The sequence below is a fragment of the Giraffa tippelskirchi genome, chromosome 4 (assembly GCF_054371585.1).
Source record: "Giraffa tippelskirchi isolate mGirTip1 chromosome 4, T2T-mGirTip1v1.2.pri, whole genome shotgun sequence".
Classification (NCBI taxonomy): Eukaryota; Metazoa; Chordata; class Mammalia; order Artiodactyla; family Giraffidae; genus Giraffa; species Giraffa tippelskirchi.
In genome coordinates this window covers 59,040,407-59,058,240 of record NC_137278.1, presented here as the reverse complement: position 1 = coordinate 59,058,240, position 17,834 = coordinate 59,040,407, and the positions used below count along the sequence as shown (strand labels likewise).

General features: G+C 43.5%; 1 pseudogene; it reads left to right on the top strand.

The window, feature by feature from the left end:
* Positions 1 to 1,246: 1,246 nt before the first annotated feature.
* Positions 1,247 to 1,651, top strand: LOC145545614 (large ribosomal subunit protein uL29 pseudogene; annotated as a pseudogene).
* The last annotated feature ends 16,183 nt before the right edge of the window (positions 1,652 to 17,834 follow it).

Sequence of the window (17,834 nt, the reverse complement as noted above, 5' to 3'; positions counted from 1 at the left end):
AGTCGCTTCAGTCATGTCCGACTCTGTGCGACCCCATAGACGGCAGCCCACCAGGCTCCGCCGTCCCTGGGATTCTCCAGGCAAGAATACTGGAGTGGGTTGCCATTTCCTTCTCCAGTGCATGAAAGGGAAAAGTGAAAATGAAGTCACTCAGTCGTGTCCGACTCTTAGTGACCCCATGGGCTGCAGCCTACCAGGCTCCTCCATCCATGGGATTTTCCAGGCAAGAGCACTGGACAGAGAAGCCTGGTGGGCTATAGTCCATGGGGTCACAAAAGACTCGGACATGACTGAATGACTAAACAACAACAATTGACTGGGACTAAATTCAGCAGCTTATGGAAGCGGTCAAGATGGCTCCACAAACTTGGGGTGCAAATGTGAGCAACTCTCTCTCATTTTTCCACTGGCATAGCAAGTAACCTCCAATCACTCTGCCTTTCCTTGAGGTTACACTCCTCATCTGAGATGATCTGAGAAGGTCCAGGATGTACAAGGGAGAGAGCTGTGGGATCCACTGTCCTCCCAATGCTACCACATGGTGGCAGCTGTTGAAGGTCCTGCAGCATTCCACAAAGGGGCTTCTGTCTGTGTCCCCACAGAGCCACTCAGGTTCTCTGAAGGAGGATGAACCCATAGCCTCAGCAGTAACCTCAGCCAGGGGTGACCCTCCCACTGGAGCTCACAAGGTTGCAGCTTAGCTGAGTTCTGCTGCCAGTTCTCTTTCACAGCCCCTGTTTGGGAGCCAGTTGGTCCCAGGATCCCCAGGGCAGCACAGGCTACCAGGAATCCCAAGTGTTTGTTTTCAACTCAAAACACAGTTACCATCTCTGTCCTGCTACCATCTCCTCTTCCTGGACAACCAAGCTACTTGCCAATCATCTAGAATTCTGGAAAAAAGTAATCTCAGTAACTCACTAGGGAATTTCAGCATGCCTACCTCTTCCCTTCCCCTTCCCTCCACTTCAAGTTAGCAGCTCGTGGAGTTCAAATTGGTTTTCTGTCAGAATCTACAGACCAATAAGAAGTTGGCACTTTTCTCACTTACGAAAGGGAATGCAAATGTAATTTTTAGATTTTCCTTAGACATCTCTCAAAGTAAGAGATGCCTCAAAGTCACTCTGTCTGAAAGTAAAAAGCATGCTTTTACTCACATGCTTTAAGATCTGGAACTGTCTGTGGCCCTGATCTTCAGAGCAGACCTCTGGGAGTGCGTTTGAAAACAGTGCAACAAGACTCTCCAGCCATGGCCAAGATTAAGGCTCAAGACCTTTGCGGCAAGAAGGAGGAGCTGCTGAAACAGCTGGAGGACCTGAAGGTGGAGCTGTCTTGGCTGTGTGTGGCTGAAGTGACAGGTGGAATGGCTTCCAAACTCTCCAAGATCCGAGTTGTTCATAAATCCATCGCCATCATTAACCAGACTCAGAAATAGAAATTCTATAAGGGCAAGAAGTACAAGCCCCTGGATCTGCGGCCCAAGAAAACATGTCCCGGGCGCCGCTGACTCAACAAGCATGAAGAGAACCTGAAAGACCAAGAAACAGAGAGGAAGGAGTGGCTGTACCTACTCCGGAAGTACGCATCTGAGCATCCAGGGGACAATGAAACAGCAAACTGGCAAAAAGAAAAAGAACACAGTGCCACAGTCTGACCTCTCTGACTTAAGAAATTGGTTTTAGATTCGAAAGGCTTGTTCGTGCGTGGCAATTAGTTTTTAAAGCTTCGTGGAATAAAGGTTAGTCGTCATGGATATGCAGAATGGGGAACCCAGTGTTTTTGTGGCAGGGATGTAGATCATGGATTGCTGGATGTTGCATCAGTGACTAAACCACTTCTCACCTTTACTTGGTAGGAGCCAGGCACTGAGGGGACCAGAGGGCTCACAGGGTGAGAATGAGACAGTACATCCTACAATCTGGGATAACAACTGTTAACATCTTCGAACACGGGCTATATGCCAAACGTTTTGGGGCTTACTTTGCACATGTTATTTCTTATTTTCATGATCACTCTATTTGGTAGATGTTTATCACCCCCATTTTACAGATGAGGGAAATATCTCAGAGAAGTGAGCAGTCCAGTGTCACACAACTATTAGTGGAGTTGGGATTTAAACCTACTTTTCAGGACTCTACAACTCATTCTCTTCCCATTGTCCTATGTGGCCTCTCAAGAATAGTATCCATCTTGGAAGATGGATGACAAGGAGAAGGCAGCTGGCGATGGATCTTGCAGGGTTCCTTGTGAGATTTAAAGTTTTGAAAAATGATAGGCTTACCAATAAGGCAACAATGAAAATTATTCTCAACTACAGACCCTTACCGGAGAAGGCAATGGCACCCCACTCTAGTACTCTTGTCTGGAAAATCCCATGGACGGAGGAGCCTGGTAGGCTGCAGTCCATGGGGTGGCGAAGAGTCGGACATGACTGAGAGACTTCACTTTCATGCATTGGAGAAGGAAATGGCAACCCACTCCAGTATTCTTGCCTGGAGAATCCCAGGGACGGGGGAGCCTGGTGGGCTGCCGTCTATGGGGTCGCACAGAATCGGACACGACTGAAGCGACTTAGCAGCAGCAGCAGCACAGTCCCTTACAGAAAGAGTGGTGGAAACCAAGGGCACAGAGTAATGTGACCACTTCACTTCCTTGGTAGTGGGTGGGCTTCTTGTTAATCTGACATATTCTTTCATGTCTCTGTAGTGTTGCCTCTGCTGCTTCTCTCCCTGGAGTTACCTTCAGCCCCAACTCTGCTCCCCTTGGAGAAAGTCTGACCATCTCCTCTGTGCAAGAAGGCCTTCTTTCCTGATGGGTCCTCTAATATGCAGGTGGAGTTAGGCACTCTCTCATCTGTGTCCCCATTGTTCTTGTGCAGGCCCTAGAACAGCATGCATTATTCAAAGCACAATCATTGTTTAGGCCTGGGGCTAAATGCAATGGCAGGGGAGTTATTTTTTACACAAGACAGTAGCAGATGCCAGGAATGTTCAGAGCTCCAACCATTCAAGAACAGGGAGATCTGAAGGGAGTCTACATGGCCCAAAGGCAGTTATGTTAGCGGATGAAGGTGGAGCCAGGAACCTGGAACCTGGAGAGGATTAGAGAAGCAAGCACTAGCAAGTCAAGCTGGAAGGTGCAGTATCTAGTGAGGGCCCTGCCTGTAGATGGGTGGTCCTCAGTAAGCAGGTGATAAATTGGAGAGGAACTGATAAGTATGATGAACAGCCTTTCTTAAGTCAAACCTGAGGCTGTATTTGTCATCAGTTCAGTCGCTCAGTCGTATCCGACTCTCTGCGACCCCATGAATTGCAGCACGCCAGGCCTCTCTGTCCATCACCAACTCCCGGAGTCTACCCAAACCCATGTTCATCGAGTCGGTGATGCCATCCAACCATCTCATCCTCTGTCGTCCCCTTCTCCTCCCACCCCCAATCCTACCCAGCATTAGGGTCTTTTCCAATGAGTCAACCCTTCGCATGAGGTGGCCAGAGTACTGGAGCTTCAGCTTCAACATCAGACCTTCCAATGAACACCCAGGATTGATCTCTTTTAGGATGGATTGATTGGATCTCCTTGCAGTCCAAGAAACTCTCAAGAGTCTTCTCCAACACCACAGTTCAAAAGCATCAATTCTGCGGCACTCAGCTTTCTTCACCGTCCAACTCTCACATCCATACATGACCACTGGAAAAACCATAGTCTTGACTAGACGGACTTTTGTTGGCAAAGTAATGTCTCTGCTTTTAAACATGCTATCTAGGTTGGCCATAACATTCCTTCCAAGTAGTAAGCGTCTTTTAATTTCATGGCTGCAGTCACCATCAGCAGTGATTCTGGAGCCCAAGAAAGTAAAGTCTGACACTGTTTCCACTGTTTCCCCATCTATTTCCCATGGAGTGATGGGACCAGATGCCATGATCTTAGTTTTCTGAACGTTGAGCTTTAAGCCAACTTTTTCACTCTCCTCCTTCACCTTCATCAAGAGGCTCTTTAGTTCTTCTTCACTTTCTGCAATAAGGGTGGTGTCATCCGCATATCTGAGGTTATTGATATTTCTCCCAGCAATCTTGATTCCAGCTTGTGTTTCTTCCAGCACAGCATTTCTCATGATGTACTCTGCATATAAGTTAAATAAGCAGGGTGACAATATACAGCCTTGACGTACTCCTTTTCCTATTTGGAACCAGTCTGTTGTTCCATGTCCAGTTCTAACTGTTGCTTCCTGACCTGCATACAGGTTTCTCAAGAGACAGGTCAGATGATCTGGTATTCCCATCTCTTTCAGAATTTTCCACAGTTTATTGTGATCCACACAGTCAAAGGCTTTGGCATAGTCAATAAAGCAGAAATAGATGTTTTTCTGGAACTCTCTTGCTTTTTTGATGATCCAGCGGATATTGGCAATTTGATCTCTGGTTCCTCTGCCTTTTCTAAAACCAGCTTGAACATCTGGAAGTTCACGGTTCATGTATTGCTGAAGCCTGGCTTGGAGAATTTTGAGCATTACTTTACTAGCATGTGAGATGAGTGCAATTGTGTGGTAGTTTGAGCATTCTTTGGCATTGCCTTTCTGAGGGATTGGAATGAAGACTGACCTCTTTCAGTCCTGTGGCCACTGCTGAGTTTTCCAAATTTGCTGGCATATCGAGTGCAGCACTTTCACAGCATCACCTTTGAGGATTTGAAATAGCTCAACTGGAATTCCATCACCTCCACTAGCTTTGTTCGTAGTGATGCTTTCTAACACCCACTTGACTTCACATTCCAGGATGTCTGGCTCTAGGTGAGTGATCACACCATCGTGATTATCTGTGTCGTGAAGATCTTTTTTGTACCGTTCTTCTGTGTATTCTTGCCACCTCTTCTTAATATCTTCTGCTTCTGTTAGGTCCATACCATTTCTGTCCTTTATCGAGCCTATCTTTGCATGAAATGTTCCCTTGGTATCTCTAATTTTCTTGAAGAGGTCTCTAGTCTTTCCCAATCTGTTGTTTTCCTCTATTTGTTTGCACTGATCGCTGAGGAAGGCTTTCTTATCTCTCCTTGCTATTCTTTGGAACTCTGCATTCAGATGAGAATATCTTTCCTTTTCTCCTTTGCTTTTCACTTCTCTTCTCTTCCCAGCTATCCGTTGCTAAAGTGAAACTGGAGTCATAATTCTCCCAAGAACTCATCATATTCTTGAAACTTCCCCCTGTGTCTCCCAAATGACTTCCCACAGGTTTGACCAAAGATCTGGACCACTTGAATTGATAAGCCACACCAATCATCCTGGCCAGCCACACTCTGAGAAACACTTCCTTCTCTAGGTGCCTGCCTGCACAGCTGGAAATAGCCGAACCAAAATGACAGTTTAGTATAACTCAGCTGCCTCATTTGGGAGGCAGCCCTTACTCCTGGTCATAAATCTAATTGTGCCCAACACCCCCTTTGTTTTTCTGGAAGTTGGGATTTCTTTGGTTAAGCCTCCAGGTCTTCCCGATTTCTGCATTTAATGAATTCATTTATTTTTCACTTAGCAGGTTTTAGGGCTGGTTAATGAGTGGTGGGGTTCTCTTTAACTGCCCAAGTGGGCCAAACTCGGACACTTTTCTTGTTATTTCCAGCTTTCAATTCCCCAGTGTCTCTTTCAGTCTCTCCTCAACTCTGGAAATTGCCTTCCTCAGTACAGTTCCAACCTGTGGAAATTTCTGCAGTACAATTACATATAGGCCTCAGGTTTTGTTTTGTTTATTCACCTATCTTCCCTTGGACAGTTGTTTCAAGATGAGCTTATTCTTTTTAAAAAGGAATCTGTGTTGAAGTGTCAGGGAGAGAGATTTGCTTTTAAACATAGTTTCTTCTCTGGGATTTGTCTGAAACTTTTTGTAGATTTTGGGGTGGGGGTTGGTTAGGAATCCCAGAGAGATTTGCCAGAGGATGTTTCAACCTCCTTTGGGTGTAGCTGTTATAAAGAGCTGCCAGGAGGGAACACTAATGAAAGGGAACTTAGAAGCCTCGCTTGGTGATTGGCACCTGGGAAATGTTCAGCCTGGAGAGAATGAGTGTAGGGTCTGTGTGGTAAGAACAGGAATCTACAGTGACTCAACGGCTGACTCTGTTCCCAGTAGCTCCTTGTGGTAATGACGTTCCAGCTGCTTTACGGAATCGTGAACCACAGAAAGTTTAACCCATAGGATCTCTGTATTGTGGATCCTGTTTGTGACGTCAGTTGTCTTGCTATTCACACCGTCCACACTGTTTGCTGAACCCATGGTAGGCAAGGTGCGAGCTAAGAGGCTGGAAGGAGACTTGAGGAGCCAAACCGCAGACACGTTTATTCTCTTCTGGCTGACACAGCAGCCGTAGCAGTGTTCACACTTTATTCTCTCCTCTCATGGCTGACCACACAGACACAGCCCTGATGCAGCAGTAATGCTGATACTTTTTAGGTGAATCTCACATGTACATACAGCACACAACCGGTGACCAAGCAAGAACTTCATAACATACATGTGCAGTACTATAAGTGATCTCAGTTGTTGCATAAACCTCATGATGTGCGTGCACAGTGCTATAAATGATCTCAGCTGCTAGATGGTCATTATTTTCAAAACATAGGGCAAGAGAGCCTGAACACACTATCTTAGCTAATTTGCTCTCTCCCCACAATCTCCTTATGTGTTTGCCCACCATCCTTTGATCTTCCATCCATTGATCTTCTAGCTATCCATCCATCTATCCATCCAATAAGTGAAGGATGACCACTTACTGTGAGGCAGACACTGGACTAGGTACTAGGGTGGCAGGAGGAATGACTAGACACAGCACTAATGAATAACCACAGGTCATCTTTGCACATTTCACAGTAAGGATTCTTGTGTGGTAGAGGCCAAAAGACAGTGGGGAGGCGATAGAGAATCATTCACAGAAACCTCAGCATGTCACAGAGTGGTTGTTAACTCTTTGTCTCCTGCTGAATCTCTAAAGCTTGTGCACAACACTCTGCCTCCTCAACCTCTGCTCCCTCCTATGAAGTCACAGCTTTCAACCTGCTTCTACATGGGGTCTAGGCAGTGGATAGCAATAGGGAGTCTGAAGTGCTTCCATCCCAGATGAGATCAGAGAGATGAGCTCAGGTCGGGAGGCAGTCTGCCTTCATCTGTGTGGGGTTGCGTGTATGTATTGATTTGCTGGGCTTCCCGGTGGCTCAGTGGTAAAGAATTCGCCTGCCAATGCAGGAAACGCAGGAGACTAAGGTTTGATCCCTGGGTCAGGAAGATCCCCTGGAGGAGGAAATGGCAACCCACTTAAGTATCCTTGCCTGGAAAAATCCCATGGACAGAGGAGCCTGGCAGGCTATAATCCATGGCGTTGTAAAGAGCTCAACACAACTGAGCAACTGAGCACATTCGTTTGCTAGGGCTGCTGTAACAGAGCACCACAACCTGGGTGGCTTAAACAACAGAAATTTATTGTCTCACAGTTCTGGAGGCTATAAATCCAAGATGAAACTGTTAGTAGGATTAATTCCTTCTGAGAATAGTGAGAGAGAATCTGTTCCAGATTCATATGAAATCTGTCCCTTTTTCATTTGGTTTCTGGTGGTTTGCTGATAATCTTCGGCCACTCTTGGCTTTTAGACAGGCTTCCCTGGTGGCTCAGATGGTAAAGAATCTGCCTGCAATGCAAGAGACGCAGGTTCAATCCCTGGGTCAAGAAAATCCCCTGGAGAAGGGCATGGCAACCCGCTCCAGTATTCTTGCCTGGAGAATTCCATGGACAGAGGATCCTGGCAGGCTGCAGTGTGTGGGATAACAAAGAGTCAGACATGACGTCTTCATTTTCACATGGCATTCTCCCTGTGTGTGTGTGTGTGTGTGTCTGGGTCTAAATTTTCCTTTTTAATAAGGGTAGCAGTCATATTGAATGGACTTTAATGACTTAACTAATTATATCTACAGTGACCCTATTTCCAAATAAGGTCACATTCTAAGGTACTGGGGGTTAGACCTAAGTACATCAATTTTAGGGAGACACAGTTCTACTCATAACATCTTGTTTCTGACTTAATCCTCTTCTTGCCATCAGCAGTGCCTGTGAAAAGGAGGCCAGAGTGATTTGTGCTGGAGAGCAGTATGGCTTGTAGAAGTCTCATGGACAGCTGCAGAAGCAAGGAACCGCAGTTAGTGGGTGCCTGGGATTTGGTCCTCTATGCGTTTGTGCTCAGAAATAGCCGGAACCTGTCGGGAAGGAAAACCCAAGCATGCAGCCCTTTAGCCTGGGATAGAGTTACCAGAGGAGAGCTGGGTGCAGGCTGCTCCTAAGAGTCAGATGAGGCAATCCCTGGGACCTAAGGGAAAGGGGAGAATAGGGATCAAGGCCAAGAGTTCTGTGAATGACTTGGTGTTCATACATGCAACCATTCAGGATTTGCTGAGATTCTCTTAATCACCTCTTTGAAACAGACGCCTTTAATTAAAAAGTGTAATAATAGTGCAGCATTGTAACAGAGTACTTGCAGAGTTTGACAGGTAATTTGGAAAAAGAAAAAAAGGAGGCATTTGCCTTACCAAATACTAAAATTTAAGATAAAATTGTCATCAAAATAATATGTTTTGGCATATGAATGAATTTCTCAATGGAATAGACTAGGCTTCAGGAATGGACACAGTATGTTGACATACTTAAAATTTGATACAGGTGATATTATAGTTCAGAGGGAAGATTATGATTCATTCAAGAAATGATGTTGACCTAATTGGTTCTCCATCTGAGGGGAAAAAGTGAGGTAGATACCATCTCATAACTGTATCCAGCAATAAATCCAGATGGGTTTGGCTTCAAGAGCTAACTGTAAATAAACAGATAAACACATATATTAAATATTTGAAGAAAATTTAGTGGAAAATTCATTTTCTAAATTTCAAAATTTGTATAACTTTAGTAGTATTTAAAAAATAATTTTTAATAATAAAGGGATTTTAAAGAATAATTTGGAAACCTAAAAAATACAAAGGGAGAAAGAAAAGGATACATGGTCTTACTTTTTTATTTTTTCAAATTTTAAGGAAAAAGCCACCATAAAGTCAAAGGAAAACTGTAGGCTCAGATGAATATTTGCAGCACTTATGAAAGGTTATGACCCCTAATTTATCCAAAACCCATATAAATTGGTAATAAAATGGCAAAAAGACAATAGGAATAAGGGAAAAATATGAACAGGAAGCTCATAGAAAAGGACATAAAGTTTTAAATGGAGCAGAGAAGATGCCCAATACGCTACTGGAGATCAGTGGAGAAATAACTTCAGAAAGAATGAAGAGACAGAGCCAAAGCAAAAACAACACCCAGTTGTGGATGTGATCAGTGATGAAAGCAAGTTCCAATGCTGTAAAAAGCAATATTGCATAGAAACCTGGAATGTTAGGTCCATGAATCAAGGCAAATTAGAAGTGGTCAAACAGGAGATGGCAAGAGTGAATGTCAACATTTTAGGAATCAGACAACGAAAGTGGACTGGAATGGGTGAATTTAACTCAGATGACCATTATATCTACTACTGTGGGCAAGAATCCCTTAGAAGAAGTAGAGTGGCCATCATAGTCAACAAAAGAGTCCAAAATGCAGTACTTGGATGCAATCTCAAAAGCGACAGAATGATCTCAGTTTGTTTCCAAGGCAAACCATTCAATATCATGGTAATCCAAGTCTATGACCCTACCAGTAATGCTGAAGAAGCTGAAGTTGAACAGTTCTATGAAGACCTACAAGACTTGCTAGAACTAACACCAAAAAAGATGTCCTTTTCATTCATTACAGGGGACTGGAATGCAAAAGTAGGAAGTCAAGAAACAACTGGAGTAACAGGCAAATTTGGCCTTGGAGTACAGAATGAAGCAGGGCAAAGGCTAATAGAGTTCTGCCAAGAGAATGCACTGATCATAGCAAACGCCCTCTTCCAACAACACAAGAGAAGACTCTACACATGGATATCACCAGATGGCCAACACCGTAATCAGATTGATTATATTCTTTGCAGCCAAAGACAGAGAAGCTCTATACAGTCAGCAAAAACAAGACTGGGAGCAGACTGTGGCTCAAATCATGAACTCCTTATTGCCAAATTCAGACTTAAATTGAAGGAAGTAAGGAAAACCACTAGGCCATTCAGGTATGACCTAAATCCAATCCCTTATGATTATACAGTGGAAATTAGAAATAGATTTAAGGGACTAGATCTGATAGACAGAGTGCCTGAGGAAATATGGACGGAGGTTCGTGACATTCTTCAGGAGACAGGGATCAAGACCATCCCCATGGAAAAGAAATGCAAAAAAGCAAAATGGCTGTCTGAGGAGGCCTTACAAATAGCTGTGAAAAGAAGAGAAGCCAAGAGTAAAGGAGAAAAGGAAAGATACACCCATTTGAATGCAGATTTCCAAAGAATAGCAAGGAGGGATAAGACAGCCTTCCTCAGTGACCAATGCAAAGAAACAGAGGAAAACAATAGAATAAAGACTGGAGATCTCGTCAAGAAAATTAGAGATACCAAGGGAACATTTCATGCAAAGATGGGCTCAATAAAGGACAGAAATGCTATGGGCCTAACAGAAGCAGAAGATATTAAGAAGACGTGGCAAGAATACACAGAAGAACTGTACAAAAAATATCTTCACGACCCAGATAATCACGATGGTGTGATCACTCACCTAGAGCCAGACATCCTGGAATGTGAAGTCAAGTGGGTGTTAGAAAGCATCACTACGAACAAAGCTAGTGGAGGTGATGGAATTCCAGTTGAGCTATTTCAAATCCTCAAAGATGATGCTGTGAAAGTGCTGCACTCAACCTGCCAGCAAATTTGGAAAACTCAGCAGTGGCCACAGGACTGGAAAAGGTCAGTTTTCATTTCAATCCCTCAGAAAGGCAATGCCAAAGAATGCTCAAACTACCACCCAATTGCACTCATCTCACATGCTAGCAAAGTAATGCTCAAAATTCTCCAAGCCAGACTTCAGCAATACATGAACCGTGAACTTTCAGATGTTCCAGCTGGATTTAGAAAAGGCAGAGGAACCAGAGATCAATTGCCAACATCTGCTGGATTATCGAAAGGCAAGAGAATTCCAGAAAAACATCTATTTCTGCTTTATTGACTATGCCCAAGCTTTTGACTGTGTGAATCACAATAATCTGTGGAAAATCCTTCAAGAGATGGGAATACCAGAGCATTTGACCTGCCTCTTGAGAAATCTCTATGCAGGTCAGGAAGCAACAGTTAGAACTGGACATGGAACAACAGACTGGTTCCAAATAGGAAAAGGAGTACATCAAGGCTGTATATTGTCACCCTGCTTATTTAATTTATATGCAGAGTACATCATGAGAAATGCTGGCCTGGAAGAAGCACAAGCTGGAATCAAGATTGCTAGGAGAAATATCAATAACCTCAGATATGCAGATGACACCACCCTTATGGCAGAAAGTGAAGAAGAACTAAAGAGCCTCTTGATGAAAGTGAAAGAGGAGAGTGAAAAAGTTGGCTTAAAGCTCAACGTTCAGAAAACTAAGATCATAGCATCCGGTCCCATCACTTCATGGTGAATAAATGGAGAAACAGTGGAAACAGTGACAGACTTTATTTTTGGGGGTTCCAAAATCACTGCAGATGGTGACCCCAGCCATGAAATTAAAAGACGCTTACTCCTTGGAAGAAAAGTTATGGCCAATCTAGACAGCATATTAAAAAGCAGAGACATTACTTTGCCAACAAAGGTCCATCTAGTCAAGGCTATGGTTTTTCCAGTAGTCATGTATGGATGTGAGAGTTGGACTATAAAGAAAGCTGAACGCTGAAGAATTGATGCTTTTGAACTGTGGTGTTGGAGAAGATTCTTTAGAGTACCTTGGACTGCAAGGAGACCCAACCAGTCCATCCTAAAGGAAATCAACCCTGAATATTTATTGGAAGGACTGATGTTGAAGCTGAAACTCCAATACCGTGGCCACATGATGCAAAGAGCTGACTCATTTGAAAAGACCCTGATGCTGGGAAAGATTGAAGGCAAGAGGAGAAGGGGACAACAGAGGATGAGATGGTTGGATGGCATCACCGACTCATTGAACATGAGTTGGAGTAAACTCCAGGAGTTGGTTGTGCACAGGGAGGCCTGACGTGCCGTAGTCCATGGGATGGCAAAGAGTCGGACACGACTGAGCGACTGAAGTGAACTGAACTGAACTGAGAAGGATTAACCAGAGACAGTCAAATTTAATTATTTGGAGAGTCTTGGTGGTCTAATGGTTAGGGTTTGGATCTTTCACAACTGTGGCCCAGGTTTGTTCCCTGGTTGCGGAACTGAGGTTCCACAAGCCACACAATGAGGCCAAAACAAAAAAATTAATCATTCATTCATCACACTGGCAAAAATTAAAAAGACCAGTGACATCTTGTGCTAGAGAGAATGCAGGGAAATGAGCACTTTTTATATATTGCTGGTAGGGCTGTGAACTGTTGAAATCTCCAGGGGAAACTAATTTGGTAATGTTTATTCAAGTCCACTGTTGCTGTAGTGGAGAAGGCAATGGTAACCCACTCCAGTACTCTTGCCTGGAAAATCCCATGGATGGAGGAGCCTGGTACGCTGCAGTCCATGGGGTTGCGAAGAGTCGGACACGACTGAAGCGACTTAGCAGGAGCAGCAGCATTAAAGTCCACAGACTCAGCAACCCTATTTTTTTGCTTTAATCATTTAATACCTTTAAATCCATTATGTAACTTTTATTTGTTTATTGAAGTATAGTTGATTTACTGTGCTGTATTAGTTTCAAGTGTACAGGAAAGTGATTCAGTTTTGTATAATTTTTCAGATTGTTTTCCCTTATAGGTTTTTGCAAAATATTGAACACAATTCTCTCTGCTATACAGTGGGCCCTTGTTGGTTATTTATTTTATATATAGTAGTATGTTGGAGAAGGAAATAGCAACCCATTCTAGTATTCTTGCCTGGGAAATCCCTTGGATAGAGGAGTCTGGTGGGCTACAGACCTTGGGGTCAAAAAGCATTGAACAAAATGGAGTGACTAACACTCATGGAAAAGAAGGGGCTTCCCTGGTGGCTCAGACAGTAAAGAATCCACCTGCAATGTGGGTGACCTGGGATCTATCCCTAGGTTGGGAAGATCCTCTGGAGGGGGGAATGACAACCCACTCCAGTATTCTTGCCTGGAGAATCCCCATGGACAGAGGAGCCTGGTAGGCTACAGTCCATGGGGTTACAAAGAGTTTGACATGACTGAGCAACTAAACACACACACATAGGAGCGTGTATATGTTAATTCCAAACTTCTAATTTATCCCTCCCCCACTTTCCCCTTTGGTAACCATAAGTTTGTTTCCTACGTCTGTGGATATATTTCTGTTTTGTTATATAAACTTATTTGCATCATTTTTTAAGATTCCACATACAAGTAATATCATACATTTGTCTTTCTCTTTTGGACTTACTTCCCTTAGTATGATAATCTCTAGGTTGATCCATGTTGCTACAAATCGCATTATTTCATTTTTATGGCTGAGTAATATTCCATTGTGTGTGTGTGTATGATATCTTCTTTATCCACCCATCTGTCAATGGACTTATAGGTTGCTTCCATGTCTTGGTCATTATAAATAGTGCTTCAATGAACATTGGGGTGCAATTTCAAATTATTATGGTTTCCTCTGGATACATGCCAAGGAGTGGGATTGCAGGATCACATGGTAGTCTGTTTTTAGTTTTCTAAGGAACCTCCATACTGTTCTTCATAGTAACTGAACCAATCTACATTCCTACCAACAGTGTAAGAGGATTTCTTTTTCTCCACACCCTCTCTAGCACTAATTATTGTAGACTTTTTGATGATAGCCTTTCTGACCTGTGTGGGGTGATAACTTATTGTAGTTTTGATTTGGACTTCTCTAGTAATTAGCAATGTTGAGCATCTTTTCATAACCTGCTGTTTATCTGTATGGCTTCTTTGAAGAAAGTCTATTTAGATCTGCCCATTTTTTGGTTGGGTTGTTGGTCTTTTTTATATTGAGCCATATGAGCTGTTTATATTTTGGAGGTTAATCCCCTGTGGGTCACATGGTTTCAGCAACCCCATTTTAAGCTGTTCTTCCAGTGAGATATAAAAGTACTTATACCTAAGAATGTATGACAAGGGTACTTATGGAAGCACTGTTTGCTGTGGCAAAATACTGGACAATGCACCAGAATCTGTCAATGATAAAATAGCCAAATAAACACCGTGCCTCCATGCTGTAGGATGTTATGTGACTATCACAAAGAATAAGTAAATTAGATTTATCAACATATTCACATGGAGAAATGTATTAAGTGCAAAAGCAAGTTGTTTTCAAATGTACATACCATAATTGCATTTTTGTAGAAAAGTTGAATAAGCAAATAAAACACAATACTCATGCCTATTCTGTGTTTATATTTATAACATCTTGGAGAAGCATGGCTTAACAGCATAAATTGCCTCAGGTAATAAGAATAATGGAGTGATTTTTAACTTATCACTTCTATACCTTGAGTTGTTTTGCTTTTTAGAAGAATCATGTTGTTGCTTTTTTAAATTAAAAGCAATTGGTTAAAGGCAATTTTCAAGGGGAAAAAAAAGACAAAGTGCTTAAAACATTTCTGTGACTCACTGGGCTCTCAGGTTAAGTCCTTTAATGGACTCACAAGACCCGTGGGATCTGATGTCTGCATATAGTAACAGCCTTTCCCCCCTTTATTCTGCTGTTTCTCCTCTGTTCCCCAACTGTGCAGGACCAGGAGCCTTCTTAGCAGTATGCCTCTCTGCATACCTGGATCTCACTTCCCATGGGAATCCCTGAGACTGGCTCAAGTACCAACCTAATTATTCCTACAGCTCCTTGTACCTATGTCCCTAATGGGATTGCTGTAATTGCCTGTTGGTTTAGTTTTATCCCCACTGGATGGTAGGTACCATAAAGGGAGAAATAGCTTTATTCATGGTGCCCTCAGTGCCTTGTCCAGCTCATTGTAGGTAATAAATACAATAAAAGTTTGCTGAATGAATAAAAGAAAGCAGAGCAAAATTAATGAATGAATGTCAAGCATTAGAGATACAAAGAAGAAAACACAGTCTGTGCCCTCAAAATTGCATGGTGGAGAGACAGGCATGTAAACAGCACAGTTATGATAGAAAAGAATGATTATTGTTATAGGACAGAAGGACCATAAACTACCTAAAACTGCCCAGAGAAAGTCTGGAAGATTTCACCAGTGAGGAAACATTAAATTAGAGATCTAAAGTATAAATAGACATTTACTAGGAAAATAAGAGGATGGTGTGATGTTTCTGGCACAAGGACAAGCTCCAGCAAGGGCATGAAAGAGCACAACATATTCAAAAAAACCTCAATAGGTTTAGCATTGCTTGAGTGGAAAGTTCAAGATTGGGAAAAGAAGTATATGAAAGGTCATAAATGTTGGCAGTTTTATTGGAACCATATCATTAATGAAGGTCCCTACTTGGCCATGACCATGACTAGAGATTACATGGGGAAATACCGAGGAAGACTTTAAGAAGGGGTATGATGTGAGAAGTTTTAGATTATACTGATAAGATTTGACGTTTGGGGCAGGAAATGATTATCAGATAAAGGGAAACTGGCCAGGAGTGCAACAGAAAGGAGGTTAATACAACCTTCTGAAAGTGAAAGTCGCTCAGTCGTGTCCAACTCTTTGTGACTCCATGGACTATTCCAGTCCATGAAATTCTCCAGGCCAGAATACTGGAGTGGGTAACCGTTCCCTTCCCCAGGGGATCTTCCCAACCCAGGGATCAAACCTAGGCCTCCCACATTGCAGGCAGATTCTTTACCAGCTGAACCACAAGGGAAGCCCAGGAATACTGGAGTGGGTAGCCTATCCGTTCTCCAGGGGATCTTCCTGACCCAGGAATTGAACCGGGGCCTCCTGCATTGCAGGCAGGTTCTTTACCAACTGAGCTATGAGAGAAGCCCACTACAACCTTCTACTAGAGAATCTGGGCTGAACCATAGCAGAGACTAGGCTTCAAATAGGAAGGATTGGTGAAGTACTAAGGAGGTCAAGTGCTTGATGGGCTGAAGTGGCCAAAAGTCCAAATGATGCCTCAAATTTCTGATTTGGCAACTTTAGAAATATTACAATGAGAAACATCAGAGTAGACGCAAATGTAAGAAAGGTAGAAAACAAATTCAGTCTGGCCCGCATGGAAGGTATTCATTTCCTAGGGCTTAAGTTCTAAAAACTGCATGGCTCAAATCAATAGGAATTTATTCTCTTACAGTTCTGGAGGCTGGAAGGCCAAAATCAAGATGTCAGCAGGGCCATGCTCCCTCTGAAGGCTGTAGTGGAGAATTCCTCTTTTCTTGCCTCTTCCTAGCTTCCTGGTGGTTTCTCTCACTCTTCACTGTTACTGGGCTTTCAGCTCCAGTCTCTGCCTCTGCCATCCATGAACTTCTCCCTGTGTGTCTCTATCTCCATACAGCATTTTTCTTTTATTATAAAGACTGGCCATATTGATTAGGACCTACCCTACCAACCTCGTATTAACCTGATTATACCTGCAAAGACCCTATTTCCAAATAAGGTCACAGAGATATGTGGGAAGTTAGGATTTCAACACATATTTGGGGGAGATGAAATTCAACCCATTACGCTGAGTTTAAAGGATGGTGGGACTTTTGGTGGCAGTGTCCAGGAGGCCTCTAGATAGAGGGTTTAGGGCAGAGGCCTAGGTTGCATTTCTTTAATTAGAATCTGGTGGTTCAGATGGTAAAGAATCTGCCCACAATGGGGGAGACCTGGGTTCGATCCCTGGGTCGGGAAGATCCCCTGGAGGAGGGCATAGCAACCCATTCCAGTATTCTTGCCTGGAGAATTACATGGACAGAGGAGCCTGGTGGGCTACAGTCCATACGGTCGCAACTAAGCACACACACAAGCAAAGTGACAGCAGGAGGGATCACAGCAAATACGTAAGTGGTCTGGGAAAAGGAACCCTGGGGAAGGTTATGGAGCTGCAAGGGTCAGAGGATCCCATGCAAGAAATGAATGAGAGGGGCCACAGGATGGACATCTTCAGGGACTCCTGTGGATATGGCTGTGACAGGGCAGGCATGTGTCCATCCTTTGCTAATTGTCACCCACCGGAGCACTAGACTGTTTCCTGTAGCCTGGCTCTTCCTTCTGCTTGACATAGCTTTTCTCTCTTATCCCTGCTGCTGCTGCTAAGTTGCATCAGTCGTGTCCGATTCTGTGCGACCCCATAGACGGCAGCCTACCAGGCTCCCCTGTCCCTGGGATTCTCCAGGCAAGAGCACTGGAGTGAGTTGCCATTTCCTTCTCAAATGCATGAAAGTGAAAAGTGAAAGTGAAGTCACTCAGTCGTGTCCGACCCTTTGTGACCCCATGGACTGCAGCCCACCAGTCTCCTCCATCCATGGGATTCTCCAGGCAAAAGTACTGGAGTGGGGTACCATTGCCTTCTCCTCTTATCCCTGCAGCCACCTTCCAAAAGTGTCAGTGGTGATGTTGTCAGGGCAGCTGCCTTGCTAAACTCAGCACCATAGTACAGCATTGGTAAAATAAACAAGGGCATCTTGTTTGCATTTTGCATTCCTTCAGAAATAAGATGAACGTTTTATAATAAAACTGAGAAGTTACACTTTACTGTATCACCTAAATATTTCCATATGGCCTTAAAAGGGATGTCAGGGGGTACCTAGTCTTTCCCTTTCAATCACAAGCCTCTATTCCTAAGAGGCTGCAAAACCAGTTTTCAGT